The following is a 24,337-nucleotide window of genomic DNA, read 5'->3' on the forward strand; positions in this document are numbered from 1 at the left end:
GCATGATATGCTTATGGATGGAAGACAGGAAGACAGGCTCCAGTAACTAAATATTCATTTTCAAGATCTTGAAAATGCTTTCAAGTGCTCAGAAGCCTGCTGCCGTTCACCTTGTAGGCTGTATGTGTCTATGTATTATACAACATGACTATATTAGCAGCCCAAGGGCAGACTTGAAACTGTCAGTTGAAGGAGTGAATTCCCATCTTAAGGCAAATACACAACTGCTGCTAATATCAGGATTCTCACAAATACACCACAAGAAAAAGGGGTCAACTGGAGAAGTGAGGTGTGAGAGACAAGGCATAGAGTTATCTGAATAAGATATGCAGTGATAGTTTTGCTCTTGCAAAAAGAGAGAAGAGAGAAGAGTTAGGAATAACCTTCAAAGTAGGAAAGAAGAGAGTATGTAGAGGATGCCTTCAGTATGAAAAATAAATTAGGTTTGACAAATGGAGCGGTTAAGACACTGAAAGATAAGCTATCTTAATTTGGAAAAAGTTACGAATACTGGGTATATTCTCTAAAAATCATTTCACTCTGCTCCATTAGTAGCAAACATACTTCTGGAAGGTACAGTTAGATTTGTCACAGCTTCAAAGAGTTACACTCTAGCTTGGGCTCCTCCTTTTTTTACCTTCTCAATGCAGAACTTTCTTGTTTGCATACATCACCGTGCAACTTGTTCTGGTTTTGTTCCTAAATTTCATCCATATGAACACAGCCTAAGAATGAGAGGATATTTATTAAGCAAGAATATCAGCTCAACTGATAGTCTAGCACATGAGGTCAAGCAAGGACTCCATATGGGCTTCTATGGCCAGAGAAGGAGAAAGGAAAAGAAACACCTGGTTTCTGATCTGAAGGAGACTTTCTAAATTCTCAGAGTTGAGAGGAGGTTGGGGGAGCTTATAGCTGAACCACAACACTGTACTAATGAATGCCTTAAAAAATACACAACACAAGGCAGAGGCAGGCACAGACAGTCTGCAATGAAATGTTAAAATGTTCTCTAAACAAGCCCCATAATCATGAATACAGAGCAACAGAGAATTTCATATTTAGACTTATTCAAGTTTTCTGAGTCACAAATTAGCACTTTTAACAGCTTATCTTTTTCCCAATTGACTTTAATCAAGTGTTTCAGAAGCTGGAAAATGTTTTAAGTGAATAGAGCTCTTAAGCAGAGAGCCCAGGGAACAGAACAGCAGCTATTTTGTACTCTTTCAATGTTTTTGATATGCTTTTTTTTTCTTTGGTGTTGCATTTTTATGGTTTTCAATATAAGTGAAGCACCACAGCTGTAGGTTTCACAAATAAAGAAAGAGGTACAGGCAGAAAGAGACCCTTGTGGTGACAAGTTCAAGCAAAAATTTAAAATAATTTTCTTGACAGTGTCAAGTTCATGATCTTTGAAGTGTTCACTTTGCTATGATCTCTAATGCAGTTCACGTAGACAAGAGACTGATATTCTTCAAATGACAGAATCCCTTTGTTTTCCAATATACTGTATGAAAATACAGTGACTTTTACTTTTTAAATAATACCTCAGGACAAAAAAAATCAACACACTTCATAATACATGTCTTTAAAGTGTTTTAGCCAAATGGACTCAGGCAACCCTAGTTACGTTTTAAGGCAGACGGTCTTGGAAAATTTTATTAAAGCCTGCCATGAAACAAACATACGCTGTCTATAATCTGCATGACAATGACAGAAGCAAATCGTGGAGAACATTGCATCATAGCAGGCTCATGAAGTATTTGTTCTTATTACCAAATATATTCAGTTCTATCTAAATACGATCTCCTTGACATACTGTCATTAGATCTTTCCCACTGCCTTACAGTGCCTATTTATCATCTCGCACATCCATCTACTGTCCATGCATCACCCACTGTAAAACACTGCTGCCCTCCTCTCCTTCGTTCTGAGCCATAGGCTATATGAAGCCAAAGCCATACGAACCGTCTTTCCCACTTTTGCCTCTAAATGTCTGTACTTCTAACATAAAGTTTCAACAAATGTAATTAATATCAGCAAATAATGGGAAATCAGTGCTTGCTACTGACACATAATGTGAGAGCTCTCAGCCTACTGTTTGCTCGGTATGATGCTATGTAAAGATCCCTCAAACTGAACTAAGCTGATGGGAGCTCTCAGCCTAGGTGCCAATGGGCTGGATCCAAGAAATTGCTCACAGGCTTCTCCATGCACGTTGCTGGCAGTGTCATGACGGCCTGTGCCCTCACTCTCTTTCAAACATGATTCCTCAGAACAGCTGCAAGTGGCAGCACTGGCTGTGCAGGTGGGTGCAGCCAGCTCAGCTGCTGAATGGAGACCTGGGTCTTGCTGCTGTGCTGCTGCTCGCTCTTCCTCCAGCTGCCTCGTGTCAGAAAGAGCAATGCCCATGGGCATCCCGCTCCGACAGCAGAGCTACAGGAAGCCAGTTTACCCAGAGATGCAGGGTTCATCAATGGTGCTCCACATTTTTTTTTCAGAGGCTCTCAGAAGTGGAGTCTGCCACTCAACCTAATACAGATCATCAAAATTTAGGATGAGATGTGACAGTTTTCCAGGTGTGTCTGCATGCTCCTCTGAGTGTGCAATCTCTTTCAGTATTTAACAGGGCAGATCAAGCTCTCCTTGATCCAACGCACCAGCCAAACTCCGTTTGCTCAGATGGTATTTTCCCCAACCAAATTATTCAGGGTTTGGCCTCAGTCTGTCTCCTACAAAAGTAAGAAAATTTAGAAGTCAGGTGACACCACGTTTCCACTCACTTGTTATGCTGCTTGAGCATTACCAGAAAACAACTCCTAAAACTAAGGAACTAATACTGAAAAATCATTATTATTACAAAATAACTGTGTCTTCTAAAACCTTACCTATAAAACTACTTTTGAAAAGGTTACTTTCTCAAAAAATACAATGTCTTTCATTAACTTCTGGGAATAAAAGTAGCTACAGAGCTGACAAGACTAATGACAAGGCAGTTCAATGGAGTGCCCAATGGAGATTAGGTTATCAGAGCTCCAACACTGACTTGAGAAATCCTTTTGAAGTCATTATGATTTAACAATTAATAGAAAGATTTGTTTGATAGCTAGATGCAGTCAGATGAAAAAGACATTCAGTTCCAATTACCCATTATTTTGACTGTAACAGATTAACAGCATACTTTGAAGCATTTTTATATCCAAACCAGTATAATTGAAAGTGAAAAAATTCAATTCACCAACTTCACTACGTTTAAAAAAGAATACTGAGTTCTCTTTTAATAACAAATGTGCAAATAATCCTGACTTTGAACTGAAAGGATGAAAGATACAAGTCAAAACCTCCAAATCAGTGATGATCATTTTCTATTTTATCAATTTTAATGCTTACACAATATTACTGTGATGGTTTTCAAATATTTTGTATTACCTGCACTGGTATATATTGAACTAGATAGTAAATGTTCATCCTACTGAAGTCAATGGCAAAAATCTCTTTTCTTTTTGAGGGTTATTCTTTATTAATTGGGTCTCTTGATCCTGACCCTGTTAATTGTTAACAGCAAAGGGATCGAGAGACCCGGGACTGTGCCTGATCTGAGTTACAGCTATTGAATGTGCTCTGAATATTTCATTATAAGACTTAATTTTGCACCAAGAGACAACTTGAAATAGCTATTATTTTTTCTTACCTGTACTTCGTATTGAATGTTTAATGCTTCTCTCACTCCTCCAAAAATGCTTCAAATACACTCCAACTTGTTTTTGAAACTTTTCTTATTTCAGAAAATTTAGAATGGACTGGATATTTCTGTTGCACTTTTCTCTTAAAGTGCCACATTATTAGCTGAGTATTGAACTATGGAGCTTTTAATATTACAATAATTGATGCATTTGAGTCTTCTGCTACGTGCTTTGTATATTTCATTATATTTATTTTTTGGTTTACTGATTTAATTTTCCAAGTGCTTCCCTAGTAAGACTTTTTTTTTTATTAAAAAAGTAGTTTTGTTGATATGTACTTTGATTGGCTGATTATCAAGCAAGTCTTAATTAACTTTTATCCGAGTTCAACTACTAAAAGCTAATTTTCCATGGCCTTCAACAGAAGCTGCAACTTCATTTTTTCCCCATACAGACCTTGAGAATTACTTTGGTGAATGAGTATGTGCTTTCAAGGAGAAAGAATATGATCTGTATATTTGTAGTGGACAGTTTTTCAGAAACATCATAAGTATCTGGTAATACAAAGCTGTATAAAAATCAGTGTAGGCTGAAAATAATGTCCTATTTGGCAAGATGTAGAAGATGTGGAGTTAAAACCACAAATTTTCAGATTTTGGAATTGGTTTCCATTAATTGAAATACATTTTTGATTACTTTGTTATTTGTCAACTTAATTATTTTTATATTTTTCTGAGTCAGTCACAACAGCTAACCAATTCCCTTGAAAGGTAAAAGTTGGTCTTTTTTCATAAATTTGTTTGCCTCAGCTTTCAAATCTTATAGAAACATTAAATATTTCAACACACGACAATAAAATCAGAAGTGGCAGTTTGAAATATTTATTCTAAAATAATCAAAAGAATTCTTTGATGCATACCTCAATAATTATTTAGTACATTTTACTCTTATAAATACATTTCTTTGCCTTACAGATGCAATGAAAAGCTCTTAAAAGATATTTCAAATGAATAATTCAAACAATGACTGACAATATAATTGTTTATATTTTTTCATGTTGGCACATTCACTTTATTCCTTCAGTTTATAAACCAAGTTATCACTCTCTGTGATATTTATAAAAATTGAATAAATAAAAGAAACTTTGTAAAGATGTCTTGTCAGTTTTTTTACAATGTATTTGCTAATCTGCTCCCATTATTTTTAGTTCTTTAGTTGAGAGTTTCTGGTACCACTTGTATACCGCCTTTGGTGGGATTTTAGCTATACTAAGAAAATGCATAAGCACTGGCAATTAAATTCCTTATCAATTTTCTGCAGCTTATTAAGTTGTTTTATTGTAAAGGAAGATTAGTGTCTTCAGTAGAAGCAGGAAAATACCTAAGCAGGAGTCCATGGATTAAAGCTGTGATATCTTGTACAAACCCATCTTCTGAATGAATTCTTAAAGAGATAGAATCAAATTGAAGTGGGAATGTAAGGAAATTAAATAAAAGTATATATAAAAAAACCACAATCTGAACAAGAATTAAAATACTAACAGGGAATTGGAAAATTTTTCATATGCATGGAAGAATCTCTTAAGGAATGAACTAGGTATCTTGTGAAGGAAAACCATCTTGTAAAAAAAATCTTAATAAATCCATAAAAAGCAGGACAGTGATAAAGCTCCAAAGAGAGGTTACAAACTCACTAAGAATAATAATCTGCTTGGGGCAAACCAAAAAGATATAGGCAGATATAAGAACAAAACAAACAGCAATAGCAAAGGAGCAGCTAGGAAATGGAGACCAAGACACAGAATTATGGCTCTAGAAGGACAGAAAGGACTTTGAAGTTACGAGCTTGGCAGCAGCAGCACCAGCTCATATAAAAAAGGAAATATGGGTGGAGGTGCTTTCATGTGAGCAAAAGTAGCCTCTCCTTTTATCCTTATTTCCCTGTATTGTATTAATGGCTACGGACCGCATTCCGTTCAGACTGAAGCGTGTTTCCCAAGCTGGGGATGCAGCACACAGCTCCCTTAATGTACTTCTCACAAAGCTCAGCCTACCAGTGCTATTCCTGACATTATATCTGAAATTACATTTTTACTTTCTAAGTACTCGAGCTTCCCACAGCTATCCCACAGCACAACATCGGATTTGAGAAAAATGAAGGCTAGCTTAGCTAGTATGTGTGTGAAGCAGTGCAGGCATCCAACACAAAAGATGTGAAGTTATGTACTCATGTTACTCAGAACCTAAAATTAAGATTCAGATTTGACCACTGTAATCACTAAGTGGAAGTTTGAATTAGATAATATCTGAGAGAGGATATTGAGAGAGGCATTTAACAGTTATTGAGTCAACTGTCAGAACGTTGCCACTTGCCTAAAAAAATTCAACAAGTATTTCTGAGGGTACATTTTGTAAACAAAAGCATCAACTTGGAAAAACAGAGCCTAAGAAATGCTTAACTCATTAACTATTGGGAGACAATGTCATACATTATGGCTGTGAGGAAGCTGAACGAACAGTTGAATTTCAGAAAATCAATTATGATTAAAGCAGGATGAAGTTTTAAAGCGCGGGGGAAAAAAAACAACCAAAAATATTCTCCTGGGATCAATGCCACCTTCTCAATTTTCTGCCAGACAGTTATGTTTAAAAATATTTTGTTCAGAATTCAGACATCTGCTTTACTATGTGTTTGTTTTCCGGTTTTGTGGTAGAGGGGCTGGCAAGGGAAGAGGTCTGCTGTTTAAAATTCTGGGCTGCCTCCGTCTTCTTTGTTTTCAATTTATTAACTTATTTAACTGATTGAGAAATATATTTAAAAATTTGCTAAGGTCTCACTGTAATTCCAAATAAAATTAAGTATGTGCTTAAGTACTTAATGGAATGAAAGGAACAGTCACTTTACTATTTGGTTTTTTGTTTACTATAGACTTGTACCAAACAGAGTTCATTGCTTTTCAAAAGAAATACATAGAAAACTTTGTTAATTCAATTAAGGAGCTGAAAGCACACAATAAGGCAAGGCAAAAAACATCATCCACAAAATATGTGATTTTTTTCTTTTCATTGCAGCAGCACTCCAAGGCAAAAGGACACATGGGCAAAGGGTGGCTACCATTTATAGTACCGCTGCATTCTGGAGGAAAGCCTTTTAGACTGTCTTGAGTTCTGAGAGAAAGTAAGTTCAAAGGGCAGAAGGTTGCTTAAATTGATCTCTAACAACTAACACAGGAAAGGAGGAATGTACTGGAGAAAGGGAGAAGTCAAAACAAATCTAAATCAGAGGGATTTATATGTTGGTAGCAAACAAAGCTGCCATAAAACCTTGCCTAGTAAGGGTATTAATATAAGTGCATATTGCTCTGTTGGGGAGGAACATGTTCCTCTCTTAAAAGCTAAGAACTTCACAGCATTTTTATGTTCTCCTGCTCTCATAAATGATGCTTTGTAGCATCGATTCTGTCAACACTGTTGCTAATCCTGAAATTTTCTGACATTTTCCATTTTGTAAAATAAAAAAGAGTTTAAAATTTTTAGCTTTGACCTTGACATAATGAACTGATGGATCACAGCAGGAAAATGGAGATAGTATGATCATATTTGTTCCAATCTTTCCTTCTAGTGCTATCAAACCTGCAGATTAAATTATGGGTTTTATCAGAGATGTCTGGAAAATGGATATTCTTTTTTTTTTTTTTTTTTTTTGGGGGGGGGGGGGCGGAATCTCACGTACAAATGTTTCACATTATATGGGGGCAAAAGTCCAAATATACAATAATCCAGGAAGAGTTTCCAGAAGAAAATGCATTTAGGCACAAACAACTGGGTGCATTTTTGTTCAGCTTGCCCAATTTAACCACCTCCCCACAATCTAAGTGAATATCCAATTTAAGATCCAGAGAATGTTCTCTGCTGTTATGAAAAAAGCAAGTTGTTATGCTGTCTTCTGGATAGGCAAGAGCTTGGTACATTTAATACTTAGAACTTGTTTCCTACTATTGCTAAGCCAAGTCTCGTATTAGCTTTGATGCACTAGAGCAAGTCCTGCATTGCCAGAAATCTGGGTGACCCAGGAGTGCTTAGGTAGATAACACTTCTCACCAAAAAAATAATAATCCAGGTAGAAAAAATTTAGAATAAAATATTGAGATATTAAAATGCATACAGTACTAAGAATCGTCTACTTTGTGTGATTCAGGGACCAATCAAGTCTGATGATAGTCAAAAGGCAGAGGCGAAATAGTTTATTTTCTCTTCTTTAATCCCTCTCCTACTAGTAAAAGCACATCATAAAAAGAGCAATGACATATAAAAACTTTAACTGAAATCATAAAATGCACAGATGTGATACAGACACTCTTGCTTCTGCCTTATATTAGTTAAAACAAATGTTGTGGCTGGTATTGTAAGACCTATGATCAATCAATCAACTTGGCTGACAGCATCACTTCATATAATGGGATCAGTTAGTTACGTTATATATGTCTCTTCTTTGGACAATTTCAATAAAAAGGTGTAAGAATTGAGGACTGGAAACAAGTTTCTTAATTTGCATATAATATTGTTTTATCATCATCTTACTACACATTCTCTTCTTGTTCTGTCTTTACTCCCTACTCCTTAGAAGAACATCTCAGAAGGGGTTTATGGGCTGAAATTTAAACTTCTATTACTCTTTAACATATACCATACTGCCTTCACACTTTATACAGACTGAGAACAGTCATGGCCAACACTTCGACAGAGCAACCAGGCAGCCAGTCTGCCTCATCCAGGCTTAAAAGAAGGTGAGGAACCTAACCTGTGTCTGGGTTAGCATCCTTTCTAACAGTATGACAAGCAGTTAGTAACTGACAGCATAATTTATTCTTTCAAGGCAAGATCAGGAACCATAGCAATGGCAAATGAAAACCCATTATCTTGTGGGATCTCTACTGCATCTGGTAGCATAGCTCACATGTAAATTGGTCATGACCCAAGTGCTGTTAGAGTAATTGAAAAAGGTTTTGCAGGGATGTTGATGGACTCGTATTTCACTTATAAAAAGGCCTTCCCAAATCACTCTGGCCATGAATATCTATTCCCAGTGGGTTTCCACAGGAAAGAAAAAGGGAATGCTGAAGGTAAAAGGGACTGAATGACAAGAAACAGAGTGGGGAAGGACAAGAGCTGAGCAACTGCAAGGTAGAAAAAAAGGAGGTACTACAGGCTAAAAAGGTAGGAAGGAGCTAAGAAAAGTAGCATTTAGCAGAGACAGCTGGCTAGTAAGGATGTAACTGGAAATGAGATGGTTGAAAAGGTTTGAAGATTCGTATTGTCATTTTAGCCATTTCAAGTTCTTCCATGGGTTTCTTGATACCAAAACCTAATCTGAAGGATTAAATCTTGACTTGTTAACATAGACCTTCTGTCTTTGTTTCTGCATGAGACGACTTGGCTCTTTCAAATCATATTAGATAGGTAGATGTTTATAGATCCTGCATGTGTGAAAAGAAATACATGTGACTTACCCATTTTAGGTCAGGCATCCTATCTCAGTCCATCACCTGCTCCCTCTAGCAAGGTGAAAGGAATGCCCTTCAATTCAGTAGGAAGCTCGGCACACAGAGCTGAAGGTTGGCAAAAAGTCTGAACAGATGAAAGAGGTATCAGCATTACAAGTAAAACCCTCCAGAGATGTCTTCCACAAAAATGATCATAACCTTCTGACACATTATCAAGGCTGAGGTTATATGTAAGTTCCTTTCATGAAGAAATCTATAGAATCAGAAAACTGAAACAAAGCAAGGATCTTAAAGACATTTGTCCACTCTCCCACCTCTTCAGACAAGCCCAAGGGCAAGACTGCAAAAGGCTGACAGTGGTGGTTTCAATGTTGCTTATCTTCAGCATGATCCATATTGACAGTTTTAACTTAAATCTACTGCTTTGTCTTCCAAAGAGGGACAAGTGCTTTTAATAAATCTCTTCCTGCACCCTGTGTTAGCACTTCATTTTCTCTAAACTGAGTAAAGCATCCATCCTGATTTAACAGACATCTGGGAGAGACAGGGGCAACAACATTGGTCCTAAAATCTTCAGGACTGCTCCAGAATACCTTGTAGCAAATGTCTTGGGTCAGTAGTTTACATTCAGAACAAAGATAGTTTTTTTCATGTTGCATACTAGCTTCTTTGTGTCTAAGTCAAATGTTATTGGAGTCAAAGAAAATGACCCAGACTGACCTTTTCCCTGTCAAAGGTGGCTGCTTTCCCACACTTCACAAGCTTCATATTTCTTTCTGGTTGCTAGATGCCAACTAGTAAGTGAAGCTTGAGGAAGAGAATTCAAAACAGGTATGTCCACCTGCATTTTCTCAATGAGACTGGATGGGAAAAACAATTGTTTAGAGTCGTCATATTCCATTTGTTAAAAAATAGTATCCAGTGTAATGAAAATCCTTGAGAACTATTTACCTTTAAAATATATTCTAAGTAAATTCAATGTCCCACAAAAGGAAATTGTGCAACTACATCATGAACATGAGGTAGACAACCACATTGTGTTGTAAACAGCCATGTCAGTGGAAAAAGGCTGTTTGCTTATTTTTATTTTCCCTCTAAAATTGTAACTGTCATGTAAACCCTTTAGTGAGAAGATCAGAGCTAGTCACTAAAGTGCTAGTCAGAAATGCCAGGCACTGCAGAAACCAGAATTTTAATTTGAGTTTTGAATAGAATGAAGCCTTAACATAGCTCTCAAGCTATTTAAATGTGGAAAAAATTAACTGAATGAATGAAAGAAAATAACACAGCTGTTGACTATTTAAAAAGGAAGAGCGAGACTGAGTTTTTGTAAGTTCAAACAGGGATGTTCAGAAATAAGTTCTTATAAACTATGCAAAATCATATGTTTTACAAATATACAACTGTATATCTATTTATCTCTCCAGAACAAGGCTTTGACAGTAATTAATCATGATAAAGGTTCCTCCAAGATAACTCAAAAATATTTAACTCTGAAGGAGCCTGCAAATGTTTGGTTATGTTCATATATATATATATATTTATTTATTTATTTACACACACACATTTGAAAGTAATTGACTGCAAAGTTCATTTAGAAGCATCTCTTCTTTCCATACAGTATTTATCTTCACCAAATTATTCTGTAGCATCTGGGATGACTAATTTAGGCAAAGAAAATTTCCAGCTAAAATCAACATCCAACTTTTTTATAGCTTTTGGACTCCAACAACATAATAGCTACTCAGAGAGTATACACAGACTGCTCCACCCTCATGCCGGGCTGACTTGCAGCAGCTGTCCAACATATGTCTCTAAGTTCTTGAGTAGTTTATTTTGCCATCAGAGCATTACAAAATGTAAAGGTTTTCCTTTGCAGGCAAAAGATTTAAGTGGGTCAGGATCAGCATGTTAACCTGAGCTTCCTAGCATCCTGCACACTTACAATTCTACCTCCCTGAAGAAATATTTCCCTTTTTGTACAGAACCCCAGCATTGCTCTGCAGAATTCATCTGACATCTAATTTTTTAAAAGAGAGAGAAAAAAAGTAAAAAAGGGCTTATAATAAACTCAGAAGCCATTCAGGCACTGATAAAACTGAAAGGCCAACTGACAGTTATGCATCTGTCCCTACATTCCTACTAGCTGTCCCTTTTCCCACTACTGCCAAAAGTATTGGATAATGCAGCACCTTTCATTCTAATAATATGCGTAATAGATCTCTTTGCTTCATATTTTCAGAGCTTGTATAGGTCTGCTTATCTTCTGTAAGCCAAATAATTTCTTTTCATGATAAACCCTCCAGGGCTTTGCTTGGGATTTTTTGATTAAAAGAACTTACTTTTGATAGGTTTGTAAAAGTATTTTCATTTCTTGAATGTTCCACTTACTCCCTTACAGGAGTGGCCCCACAAGATTCTTTAGTGGTAAACAGCTGGGCTAAGTCCACACTAGATCAGCTAAAAGATGAGGAATGAAGAAGAAACTAAACTGCTAAAGTTAAGTCTCTGCTGCTGCCCCAAGACCGAAGTGCAACCAGTCCCTTTCCGGGCACAGGTTCTTGCTAGTCCATTGTCCAGGAACGAAATCAGGACCACATTTGCTGCCTGTCAGCCCAGGACTGCACTTTCTTTTCCTGTGGCTGGAGCCCACATTAACTCACCTTGAAGATGTTAACTCGTCTCTTCTCCAACAAAGCAGGGGAGCATTACTTAGGAACCTCCCAAACTAAATGAGACATCTACCCCTTCTTCCATTCACCTTCCACAGCTACGACTATTTAATGCACAGTTCTTTTTATTAAAACCTGAGCACATTTTGAATTCCACCCCGAATGTATTTATCCTTGCCAGTGTTTTTAAACCTATTCAACTTGTAGAATGCTCCAAGATATCACAGCTTGAAGAGCCCAGGTTCCTGTTTTAGACTCTCATTCCTACAGTATTAAGTCTAATCATTTCCAGTACCACCAACTTAATAGGCTGCAAAAACTTGATAAGACAATGTAATTGCCAGGTTTTATGTATATTCTTAAAATAGCTATGTTTCTCATAGAGGTTGTACAGGATATAAATGTTAGCAGAAACAATTAAAGAACTGAAACAATAGAAGCAGATTAGAGAATTATAGCATGCAAAACCTGTGAAAAATCCCAAACAAAATGTCCTTATTCCTTGTCTTGCATAAACAATAATTTCAGATACTGGAACAATTTACTCAAAACCAGAAAATCTCATTCACTATGAATTATGAAGATAATATTTACTAGTGCTACAAGAAAAATATGTATAAAGAATCTTGTTCAGGTAATTGAAGCTCCTGAAAGGAATGAACCTTATCTTAAACATTTCAGGTATTCAAGCCAGTGGAAAAATACAGTCATTTACTTATTCCAAATATTGGTGTTCAACACATCACCAGTTAAAAGGCACAATCTTTATTGTAAGTTATTTCCATCCCCGGTGTTAACACCTCACACAAGACAAGACACCGCCTGCTTGTGTTAAAGCCCCAGCCTTCTAAATCTAGTGCTGTGATTCTGTCTGTAGCAGGTCAAACAGCAACTTATTATTTCAAGTATATCAGAATTAGCCTCAAAGAAAATGCATGGTAGCACTCTCTCATCTACTATTCAAATATCTTTAGGCCTCACTTGCAGACACCTTTTGGCAGATGTTCCCCTATTTTATCCAAAGCCAAAAAAGGTCAGCTCCCTTTAGTAACACAACTGTAAAAACACAAATAGGATTACAGAACAGTAATCCTCTAACCTTGACTGCTAAAGTGTATTTTCTTCTACATATCTCTTGATCGCATTTTAACATATGCTTTGTAACAATATCGTCAGGAAGTATTGTAGTTAACTGTTCTATTATGCATCACATTAAAAAGACAGCAAGGTTTTCTCAGGGAAACAAAGGGTGAAAAAAAAAGGATTTGTAGCAAAGTGGTTTGGAAGACACTAGATTAATCTTACACTCTAATCAATCTGCAAGTGAAAAGATACTTGGCTCAATCTGTCAGCAAAATCAGACAGATATCTGATCAACTCTATGGAAATCCTTTTATGAACTCAAGCTATGATGAATACTATAACCTTACTTGAAGAAATGGCATGCCTTGTACTCATATGCATGGTAATAGGGATGAAATTTGAAGTCTGAATACCTGATCAAGGCACTTCTTTGTTTCATGAAAGGAATCACTCCATTAAATGTTTAGGCAAAGGATGGGAGGATGAGACCTCTGAAATAATGATCCTGGGAACTCCTCATAACAGAAAATTTCTACATTACATGACTAGACAAATTCAAAATATCTGCTCAGTGCAATAAATCTGAATGAGAAGAAAAATTACCAAATTAGAAGGAGATTTCTGACCAATATTCTTGCAGATTTCCTGCAATATAAATTTATGCTGTTGGGATAATCAACATAAAATATTATGCATGTAAGTGCAGCAAAGGACAAAGCAAATGGAACTACTTTATAGCTCTCTATGCTCACCTGAAAGTCCAGGTCAACATTAAATTTTTCTAGTACATTTGATAATCAGACCCTTCATTACCTTATGCCTCCAACTGCTATATTATAGGGTACTATAATAGGGTAACCTGATACATTAAGGATGTTAAGCTTTTATTCCAATCACATCCAGAGGTTGCAAACCAGCTGCTTCTTAAAAAAACTCAAGCTGTACGTGGAATGACAATACTGCAGCCAAAGCTAGGGTTCAGTTCTATCCCTGTTAACTTTTACTATCAAGTTTGGATACTGTTGAAATCTATTAAAAAGCATCATGAAAAGCAGCAGTCTAGCTGCATGTCTCATTCAAATCCCAAATGGGCTTTCCAGTCTATGCTTTGCTCAGTGGTCCTGCAGTTACTATGGTACCGAATCCCAAGCATTCTCATTTCAAGCTGTCTCAGGTTAGTCCCTCCTGTAGCTGCACTACAAAGTGGGGCAGTGTAACAACAGGGAGCTTCACCGGTTTTCTCTTTGAATAATGACATTCCTTCTCTGTAGGAGGGGAAAGCTGGCCCTGAGCCACCACAGAGGGGTGTGAGGACTCCTGTGGATGCTGCCCTGCCTCGCTCCTCTGAGCGCCCACCTCTTGCAGAAGTGGCAGCCTAACCGAGCACAAAGGCACGACAATGAGGTTGTTTCCTCCACTTCAACCACAGCCTAGATGTGCTGCGTTCTGGCAAAGTAGTCATTCACTTTGCATTTGACAATTCTGCTTTTAGCTGGAAGCTAAAAGTTCAAAAGACTGCACACAAGCAGAAAGCAGAGGGAGGAAAAGCAGAAGGATATTTAAAAAGCCACGGCAATAGAGTTTAAGATAAAGGCTGAGGACATTCTTTCGCATGAAGAACAAGGACATAGTTTTCCACACTAAATCCATATGCTAAACATACAAGTCATTTGGGAATTAAACCTCACAGAGTGCTCGGGTACTTTAGTGGAGAATGCTCATTGACTCCAGGGCAAGGTTTTGTCTTAGTTTTGTTGAACGACAATGTTAAAAGCCCGACACGAAGAATATTTCGTCAGATGATGTCAATCCCTTGGCTTAGTTTATATTGGAAACTGGGCAAAGAGGGTATTCTAGGGAAATACCACGTTCTTTGAATATTAGGAGGTTCTGGAAGCTCACTGAGACACACAAGAGCGCAAGCACCTGCTGTGCTTTTCCTGAAAACTTGTCATTTCCCACATGGAAAAAGGAGACAGACAGAGGGAGGGGAGGTGTTGAGTCCTAGTGTGGGTAGTTGTATTGCTGACATTCAGCAACAGTAGGCTGACTTTCAATGCTGAAAATGAGCCAGAAAGTCTCAGAAGGAAGTTTGCGGTATCTGAGAAACACTGCAAAGAGAGAAGCTAAAATATTAAGCAGAGCAACACAGCAATTGCTATTTAATTGACAAGCAGATACTGAGTTTGGAACAAGGTAACTATGGGAACTTCCATTTCTAAGAGACATTTGCAAGTCAAGGCCATGGCCCACTGTTCAGTACTTTCATGAAAATTTGTAGACCAGATGCTCAGCTTATGTGCTGACTTGGTTCTAAGTGAATCTGTCTTGATTTACACCATCCAAGAGTGTAGCCTTAGCACATTATTAGATTTGCAGAGATAAAAGATATATGCCACAGTGTTAGAAATAAGTCAGTTTATAAAAGTTAAAATGAATAAATAAATCCAATTTCAGCGCAGCTCCTGATCTCTGAAGAATATTACAGCTACAGTGATTATGATGGCAAGTAATGATAAAACATGCCAGCAAACACAACAGACATATCTAAGACTACAAAACAAAAATTCTGTCATTAAAGTTCCCCCGTTCCATTTTGATGCTATCTATTCATGTCTAAACAAGTGCTCTGGGAAACAATGATACCCAAAAGGCCTCTCCATCTAGGAACGTGTGACACAAAATGAGCCAAAATCTTCATGACCAATTTTTCAGTTCCAGTACTGAAATTTCTATTCCCAGTGCCAGAGAGACATGCTTACTACAGCTAAGCAGTCTGTTGTCCATCACTTCAAATACAGCTTCACAGGTATTAAAAATCCACTACTGTTGTTTAGTTTCAAGGCATAATTGACAAAGATTTGTATTTGGGTACAGCCCAAATGAGTGGCATTTCTCTTAGTTCGATCTAGACTGACTTATTGTAACAACTTTCTTTTCTTTGTTTCAGTTATGTGCAGGCTGTTCTATCCATTGTTCACTGTAGACCCTATTCCTGATGCGCGAGCAAAGGTTTCTGAAAAATATCAGTGGAGAACTGAACAGAAAAACCTGACAGAATGTAAGATTTTGAAAGCCACATCTTCCTTGACTCTAAGGATGCTGCTAGATAAAAACTAGAAAGGGAAAAGTATCTTTTTTTCTAGCTAGATAAAAACTAGAAAGGAAAGAGTTCTTTTTTTCTAATCTAGCTGGTAAGAAAACACATACGCATCTGGTGATTGTAGACATTACAACAGTAACATGGGGTTCCACTGAATTTAACAAGAGAGAGAGAAATAAATCTTTTACTCATTTAAAGAAAGGCACACATAAAGCTGTATCTTATTGAAGTCTATCACCTACAGCTTATGGCTTCCCTCCTCCCCCAAATAAATTTTGGGCTCTTTCTTGCCGAACAGTGGCCATTGTCACAAGAACTCTGCATTAATATTCTTACTGTAAAGGCACAACTGTTCTAACAGAGAGCTTGAAGCAGAATAACTCTTATCTGCAAAAGAGAATATCATTATGGGCTCCAATAAGAATGAATTAGATGGAAGGATATTGAAGAAAGAACAGAAAACAGCTGCAAAAAGATAAATAATTTACACAGAATTCCATCTAGGAGCACAAAAATCTTTTTTAAAGTCACATTCTTTTAAGCCATTGATTTCTGAAAAGAAACAAAGAGGTGCTGAAAGATAAATGACAGTCTAAAACTACACACAGTGCACTTAGCAAAATAAGGGAAGAGTAAGGAATATAAACAGTACACAAAAGATGCTAAAACCAACAGACTCATCTAAGCCATATTTATTGGCATTAGTTTTTCTTCAAAAAATGTACAATTGCTCTTTTATCATAAGCACTTCACATTAATCCAAGCTGTATTTTGGGAGTTTGTTGTGTATGTGCCAACTTTCATGTAAGTGAGACATGATTATTAGGCTTTTAAATAAAATATGTGAAACTCAAAAGATGGTCGAGATCATTTGTGCATTTTAATTGAATGACTACTAGGAAAAAAAAGGTATTTTTATCACATCACATCTTAATAGAGCCTCTGGATTAAATACTAATTAATTTGCCACCAAAGTTTGCTGTTAATCAGTTGCATGTCAGCATACATTTTGAGTGACATTTAAATTATAAAGTATAGTGGAATTATCTCCAGTCTTGCAAATTACCTCTTTATAAAAGTCAAAGTAAACACCATGCGCTCACTAGAGGTATCATTAGTGTCCTATTTACTCTCTGCATATTTCTTTGGATTATAGGTTGTCTCAGTCCATACATATAACACTTAGATTGCCTTAGAAAAAAGGAGTTGCAAGTTTTAAGGCTGACCTTTGAATATCCAACCTCCAATGCCCAACCTCATTAACAAATGTCCCATTAGGTTTGTGTAGCCGTGTTTCTCCACAGCAGAGACTAAACTGAGCCTCCCATAGAGCCCTGAAAAAGCTGATGATCATCAGTACACTGGCCTTGACTCAAGCTCTTAGAAATTGTCTAAAAACTACAGGAAATTACCATCTCCAGTTGGGAGATGTATGAGTTGAGTAGAAGCTCACTTTCTATCTTACACCTGTATGAAACATGTCCATCAATAGTAGAACAATTGTCATCAACTGTAGAACAATATATGAAAACAGATGGACTGCTGGGTGGATGAAGCAATTAAAAGAAATAATTGACGTAGTATCTGTAACAGTATCACTGTAACTGTGGTTTTATATTAAAAAAAAGTAACAAAAACAATTCAGTAAATGAGGAAACCGCTGTCTTGAAAGAGGAATAACTGGGACAAGGAATCAGAGAATTAGTTTTTAGCTTTCCTCATTTGTGAACAGTCTATTAGCATTTTATAAAAATTATAATTGAAGTGTCAGCTCCTTTATGTAATGTAAACTAAGGAAGAAGGTTGTATAAGGGGATTGAATTATCAGGCTGATTAAAAAGCTATTGAGACTCAGTGTGTATCATATATATAACCATATATGACAAATGCATCCATTAAAACAGAACTTCACAGAACTTCAACATAAGAGATAAAGAAGGTCTTCAGAGCAAAATTTAAAATTTGTCACAGCACAGGAGAAATAAAATCATAATTTCTAGTGAGATGCACAGATTCCAATGGCCTCAAATTTGTCTAAAATCCAAAGCCAAAATGTGGAAAAATCTTGATGAATGACTCTCAAAGCCTTGACAAATCCTTATTTTTTAGTACAATTAAGAAGAAAGCAATGATGTAATATTAGTTCTAAATTATAATTTTGGTCTCATAGTCACATTTTCCAAGGATCTTGAACTTGGCCACTGATCTCAAACCAACAACTGATTCTAGGTACAGATTTAGGGGTTAGTCAAGTGCAATCACAGGGGAAAGGAAAATGTCTCAAGAAGACAAAAAAACCCCCAACCTCCTGAGCATCCACATATGTATGAGATATTTTTCATTTACCATTGCAACTCTTTATATGTAAAACTTCACCATGATGGAGCAAAAATATCAGTTCTGGAGGAAAGCATGTTGTATGCAGTGTCTTTTTCCTTCTTCTTACCTAATTCATGTAACCTTTACAGAACCCACAGACACCCAACCACTTGGAATTTGTGCAGAGGGTTCTTGTGCAGTAGACTCACCTTATTCCTTCTCTTTTGTCTCCACCATCACGGCTCAGCAGAAAGAATTGTTCTTATACATAGGTGGGAGAGTGAGATAGTTACCAAGGAAACAGGCTTAGTTTGACAGAGATTTGGAAACCCAAACCCAGCTGGAGATGGGAAATCTGAGTATCCTCCCCCAGAAAGCACTTGAAAACTAGATGCAATCTGGTACTAATTAAAACCCAGTTAACTCTTACCTTTCTTCCCATTGTGAATCCACCTTTCATTTTACTTATCTACTTTGTCGTAATTCTTTTCTTTGGCTAAGTGGATTCTAAGAGAACAGTAACGAACACTCCTGACAGCCAGCATCTAAAAAGAACACACAGATATATCTTTCTATTTAGAAGGACGATTACTCTTCTGTATTCAGGTGAGGAAAGTCTGAGTTGTGCCCTTAGGTACACATGTGGGACTCTTACTTTAAATGAAATTCAATCAACATAACCAAGACCAGAATTCCTCCTAAGGCTGGAACTCAGTCCACAGTTCAGTACAGTACAGACATGCCATTGATTACTTGGAGAGGCGCTATAAAAATGATTCAAAGCACCAGGACAGATCCTGAGCTGGTGTAAATCAGTGGCAGTCCCACTGATTTACTCCTAGCCAGAGGAGAGCTAATCTAATTTACACAAGCTAAGGATCTGAGGCCATCACATTTGAAGAAGTGAGTAGTGGAAAATGATATTGAACAGAGGAGATATATCAGTGGAATGTAAATATAACAACAAAACAAGGATAGTGAGGAACTGTTTGAGGTGGTTAGAGGTGAAAAGTCCTAGAGTCCAAGAATAATGGCCATGAGCTAGACACGAGAAGATCCACAGCTGAGTAAAGATGTATTTTAAAGAATGGACTTAAAAGAATCTTTTCCTCAGAGAAAGCACAAATTAATAGTATCTCCAGATGCTTTCCCTAGAAAGTTACAATTGAATCTGAATTTTACCTTAACTTGAATTACTCAAGTTTAAAAGTGGTCATAGCTGTGTTTCATGTGGAAATCCACGACTAGAATTCCGCCTTTACAGAGGGACAGCAGAAAAAAACCCAGCATTATGTACTTGGAAATATACACCAGAAAATTAAGGATGGGTTTTTTTCAGGCCAAGATTCTGTGATTTTTTTATCATACTGAGATACAAGAAAGACTGTGGAAGTTCCAAGAAAATTCACTGTTGCAAATGAATAACCAGCACATTTCATGGTTTAATAATTTTTTGCCATATTTCAGGAAAAAGAGGTGGTGTAATGAGAGAAGAACGGAGCCATAGCTTTGGTGCAGTGAAACTTTCCCAGATGAATTCACAAACAGCCTTTCTAAAATAATTTTGAGCATCACAATTCTACATTTCAGATAATAGCAGATGAAATCTATAAAGGCTTCTAAGCTAAAACCTCAAGGAAAACAAACAACAAATTGGTATCATGGCAAAGCAAATTAAATTTAATTATTTAAACAGCTGCAATTGTCTTGAAAAGGAACTCTGGCTAAACCTTCTGGGATTTTGGTAACATATTATCAAGGTTGTTGAAAATGAAGGTTGTTGTTAGTAACTGTAGTTAACTGACGAATGAATTATGCATAATGCCTCCAAGGGATGCCCAAGCCTTGGGCAGAGTAAGCTTGTCCTCTCACACACCCCTGACCCACCCTCCCCATTGCAGGAGGAGTTCAGCTTGAGCCAGTGTGGGCAGGCTTCATGAGCTACCAGCTGATGATGCTCAAAGATCCAAAGGAAGATTTTTCCAACAGTCAGATCACAGCACCACACGCTCCCTGCCACAGGGAATGTACCACATGAAGCACATATACTTTGTTAATCCCCTTTTCACTAGTGAGCAACTTCAGCAGTCACCCTGGACGTGAGGTCTAGCAAGCACTTTTTTGAACCTGCAAGGGGACTATGTTCTGTGGAGCTGCCCTGTTTCAGCCACAAGATATCGTTCCCCTTGAGAAATAACGATAACATCAAATCTGAATTTTCTATGATGCACAATTTAAACCATCTAGGTGATGACTTAGAGGATGCTTTTTGTACCACTGAGTTCTGAGTCTAAACTCTCTAGATTTATCTAGTCTCCAGCTATCCAAGACAAATCATTTTCTTCTTTAGAAGCCTGGGATTTAGAAAAAATAATAATCAGATTACTAATAATCATTCTTAATAATTATAATAACTATAGATATACATAGTATTTTTCTATTATTTCTCCCCTAGCATTCTGGCAATTCTACGAACATTACTTAAAAGTGTGAAGAAGCCAAGTATTATGCAGAGTGTGGTTCTTTGGTTCCTCTGAAACTCTTTATTTAGACTGTTGAGTGGTAAAGGGAGATGGAAGAACAGATCTGCATTCCCAACGCCCATCTGACATTTAGCTCATCAGCTACCCATTGCTGGTGGATTCCAGGAATGAGAAGGAACTTAAGACAGGGAGACCAGAAGCTCTACTGGTATATATAGCAGCAAAGCCTAAACTACAACTTTCTACTTGATCCTCTTGTTTTTAATTACTGACTTCCTATGACAATGTTTGTATTTTATCTTTTCTCTGTTCAAACACTTGCAGGTCACTTGCAGCTGGTTAGAGGAGACTATTAAAATAAAAGGCCTATTTAAGTTGAATAGCATACTATATTTTTTTACAGTGTCAGATGCTGTTTCTCCTATTTCTGGATTTCCTTTCTTGTCAGTTATTAGTCTGAGTCATATAATAGTGATATTTTCACATATCTATAAAGCTATCTATTAATGTATACTCTTATATTATTATTACAGTTCTACAGGTTGGTTTGATAAATATAGAAGACATTATCTTCAGTTTTTTTCCAAAAGAGTGGCTTGGGTTATTTCTAGTCAAATTTTGTATTTTGTTTATGGCTTTATGAGCAGGAAGATAATTTTAAGAGGGGTAACTCTCAACAACTGGAACAGAGGACTGGAAAAATACGGGGTTTATTTTTTAAAAAAAAACAACCTTTCTCTAGAAGCCCAGGCCCAGCAGGCTGTACTTCAGTAAACTGAGGCCTGCTTCCATGTATAGCTCAGTAAGTGAATCACATAGAAATAACCCCCTTGGCCCTGTTCCTAAAAGTCAGAGCAACAGCTGACCTATCCATCTTTCTAGTTCTGCACATGACTTTCACAGAGAGGTCATTATTACTGCTTAACAATTTCTTCCCCTTGGAGGTGTTTTTTGACTGAATTGAAAAGGTGCAAGGAATTTGGTTTGTGATCGACCCAAAAGGCTTATTTTCCTCTTCCTGAAAACCAGTGAGGAGGTCTAGAGGTACTATAGAAAAAGTCTTCTACGAGGCGTCAATAGGAAGCTTTCAGGGTATGACACCAACTGGAACTTGCTAAATATCCAAGGTACTGCTTCCATTTCACTCTCCTTATTTAGCTGTGTCTTCTGCCAAGGATGTAACTTGAAGCTGGAATCTGAGCTATAACTTGATACATCAACTGTAAATTTTCTTGGGTTTCCCTAAGCCAGCCAGTTAATACTATTTACAGTAACACCATTGTCTGGCATCAATATACAATCATAATACACCATGTCATGTAGTTTGACACATTTTAAATTAAAATTGAGCAGATAGTCCTTTCCCATATCAAGTTCCACTATCATTAATGAGCCACATATTGTTCCTGAAATTTAATTGTTTTAAAACCATGATGTTAATTCAGAGATTTGCAGGCGGAGACTGCCAGCTGGCAAGCACTAGATGAGAAATGACATTGACCTTCAAACGTGTATCCACTCAACCCTCCGAGAGATCACCTTTTTCAGATGGAAAAACAAAAACCCCAACGCTTTACTGGGAACAGCAAAAAACCTTGGGAGTTGGTCTGGTCCAGAAACCTTTATGAAAAAATCAAACACACTCTTCATATTTCAAGATGATTCTGACTCCATATAACAGAATAAGAATTCTTTGGCTGTTTCCCATATCTAGGCTAAAATGCTTCAGGCTACCCTTTGTCTTAAAAGGCCACGGCATTGCTTCTTGCCTTGACAAATCTGAAACTCTTCCTGGGTACAGGCTATCTACACATAGAAATGGATCACTGCTGACCCAGACACCATGATTAACATTGGCCATCTCTTAAGCAATGACAGAAATTTTTCGAAGTGGAGGAGGAATCTCAGATCAAATTAGCTGCTGGACACTAAAAGTTTCAAAAACTGGAAGCTCTGGGGTACAGACTTACAAAGAATCCATGAAAGCCAACCTTTCTTACTTATCTTTGAGGTTTGGAGGTAGAGACTCCAAACTCTATTTGATTCTAGTTTTCTGAGAGCAACTAGATTCAACTAACATCCAAGAAAAAGAAAAGTGTCTTCCTCAGATCAGGTGAAAACTACAGGGACTATCATATCAAAATAAATTTAATAAATCCGCTAAGACCTGAAATTATGTGCTGCTATTGTCAAACTGGAAAGACCCTGCTTAAATGAATAAATTCATTTATTGAAGTTGGAAACGTGCCTACCACTGGAGTATTAAGTGGGAAATAATTTGTACTGTGACAGTAGCTTCTAGAGTTTACCCACATCTAGAGTCAGCAACTAGCTTTCAGATTTCCATTCGGTTCCTGTTACTGTACAGTCTTAAGAAAAATATTAATCTTTGGTTTAAATATTTGTTATTATATCATATATCATGTTGGAAGTTTAACATTCTTGAAACAGAGAGATGAAATTAGAAACATCTTGAGAAGAGCATCCTTGTTATCAATCATGTCATCTTGAACATGTTTAGAAGCTTGCTGCTGGTGCCAGGAACGGATGTTTTATTCAGAAGAATGTATTTAAAGAAAATGACAGCACTTTTCAATTCAACTTTTCTAAAACAAGAAATCTTTCAAGTCTTCCAAGCCATGTGGATTTCAACATTCCAGTGATTAAGACTATTTTCAATTATACATACTTTTTCCATTATTTTTTCATAGCTTTAGGGTAGATTTTCAATACTCTGCATGAAGAATTAGACACACAAATCACTCACAACTATTAATGGGAATTGCACAGACGGTGGAAGAACTGGTACAGAACAAGAAAAAACAACTCAAACCATCAAAAACGTGAGAAAAACCTGTCATGAACTTTGCAGCGTGGATAGATCTGTCTTTTCTCATCTTGCCAAACTGCACACTTCCAACTTCCAGCCCAGGAAGTGATAATGTCAGAGCGCCATAAGAAAATTAGAAACGGTGAGCGTACCTCTGCAGTTGTATGTCTTCAGGATTTTCAGAAAGCAATCTTTTGGTCTAGATAAACACAGAGATGGATGACCTTGTGTGGTCTACACATGCTGGAGCTTCTGGGTAAGCAATGGTGGGCTCTGCACTTGGAAGAAGAGACAAATATGATGTTCCCATGTTTCTCTGTTTCCATTTGAAAGAACTACAAGTGAATGTGAAGAGAATATAGAACATACTTATCTGTTTTCATTGAAGTGTTCATTAGAAAAAGAACTGCGATAGTTAAACAACATTTGTATATTTAATTTTTTTAGATCAAGGGAACTGTTAATGAAATCACAGAAACTCACTTCATTACTCTCCTCTGTTGCCTCAGCAATCCACTTTTCTCCAAGAAATGATCTCTCTAATCTAATTTCATCAATATAACTTCAAAACCAACTTAATTAAAACATTCATTAAACCAAACATTTCAGTCTCAAATTTGTTAGACTTTAATAGTGTGAAGAAAGGTGCCATTTTCTTTTA

General features: G+C 37.0%; 1 long non-coding RNA gene across 1 annotated transcript; it reads right to left on the bottom strand.

The window, feature by feature from the left end:
* Positions 1–103: 103 nt before the first annotated feature.
* On the bottom strand, positions 104–23,985 carry LOC119157615. The gene is made up of 5 exons (XR_005107601.1): positions 23,829–23,985; positions 18,794–18,908; positions 9,907–10,046; positions 9,193–9,310; positions 104–2,732 (listed from the first exon to the last, which is right to left on the bottom strand). It is a non-coding gene; the product is annotated as an uncharacterized LOC119157615 (long non-coding RNA).
* Between the last annotated feature and the right edge of the window lie 352 nt (positions 23,986–24,337).

The sequence above is a fragment of the Falco rusticolus genome, chromosome 15 (assembly GCF_015220075.1).
Source record: "Falco rusticolus isolate bFalRus1 chromosome 15, bFalRus1.pri, whole genome shotgun sequence".
Lineage (NCBI taxonomy): Eukaryota > Metazoa > Chordata > Aves > Falconiformes > Falconidae > Falco > Falco rusticolus.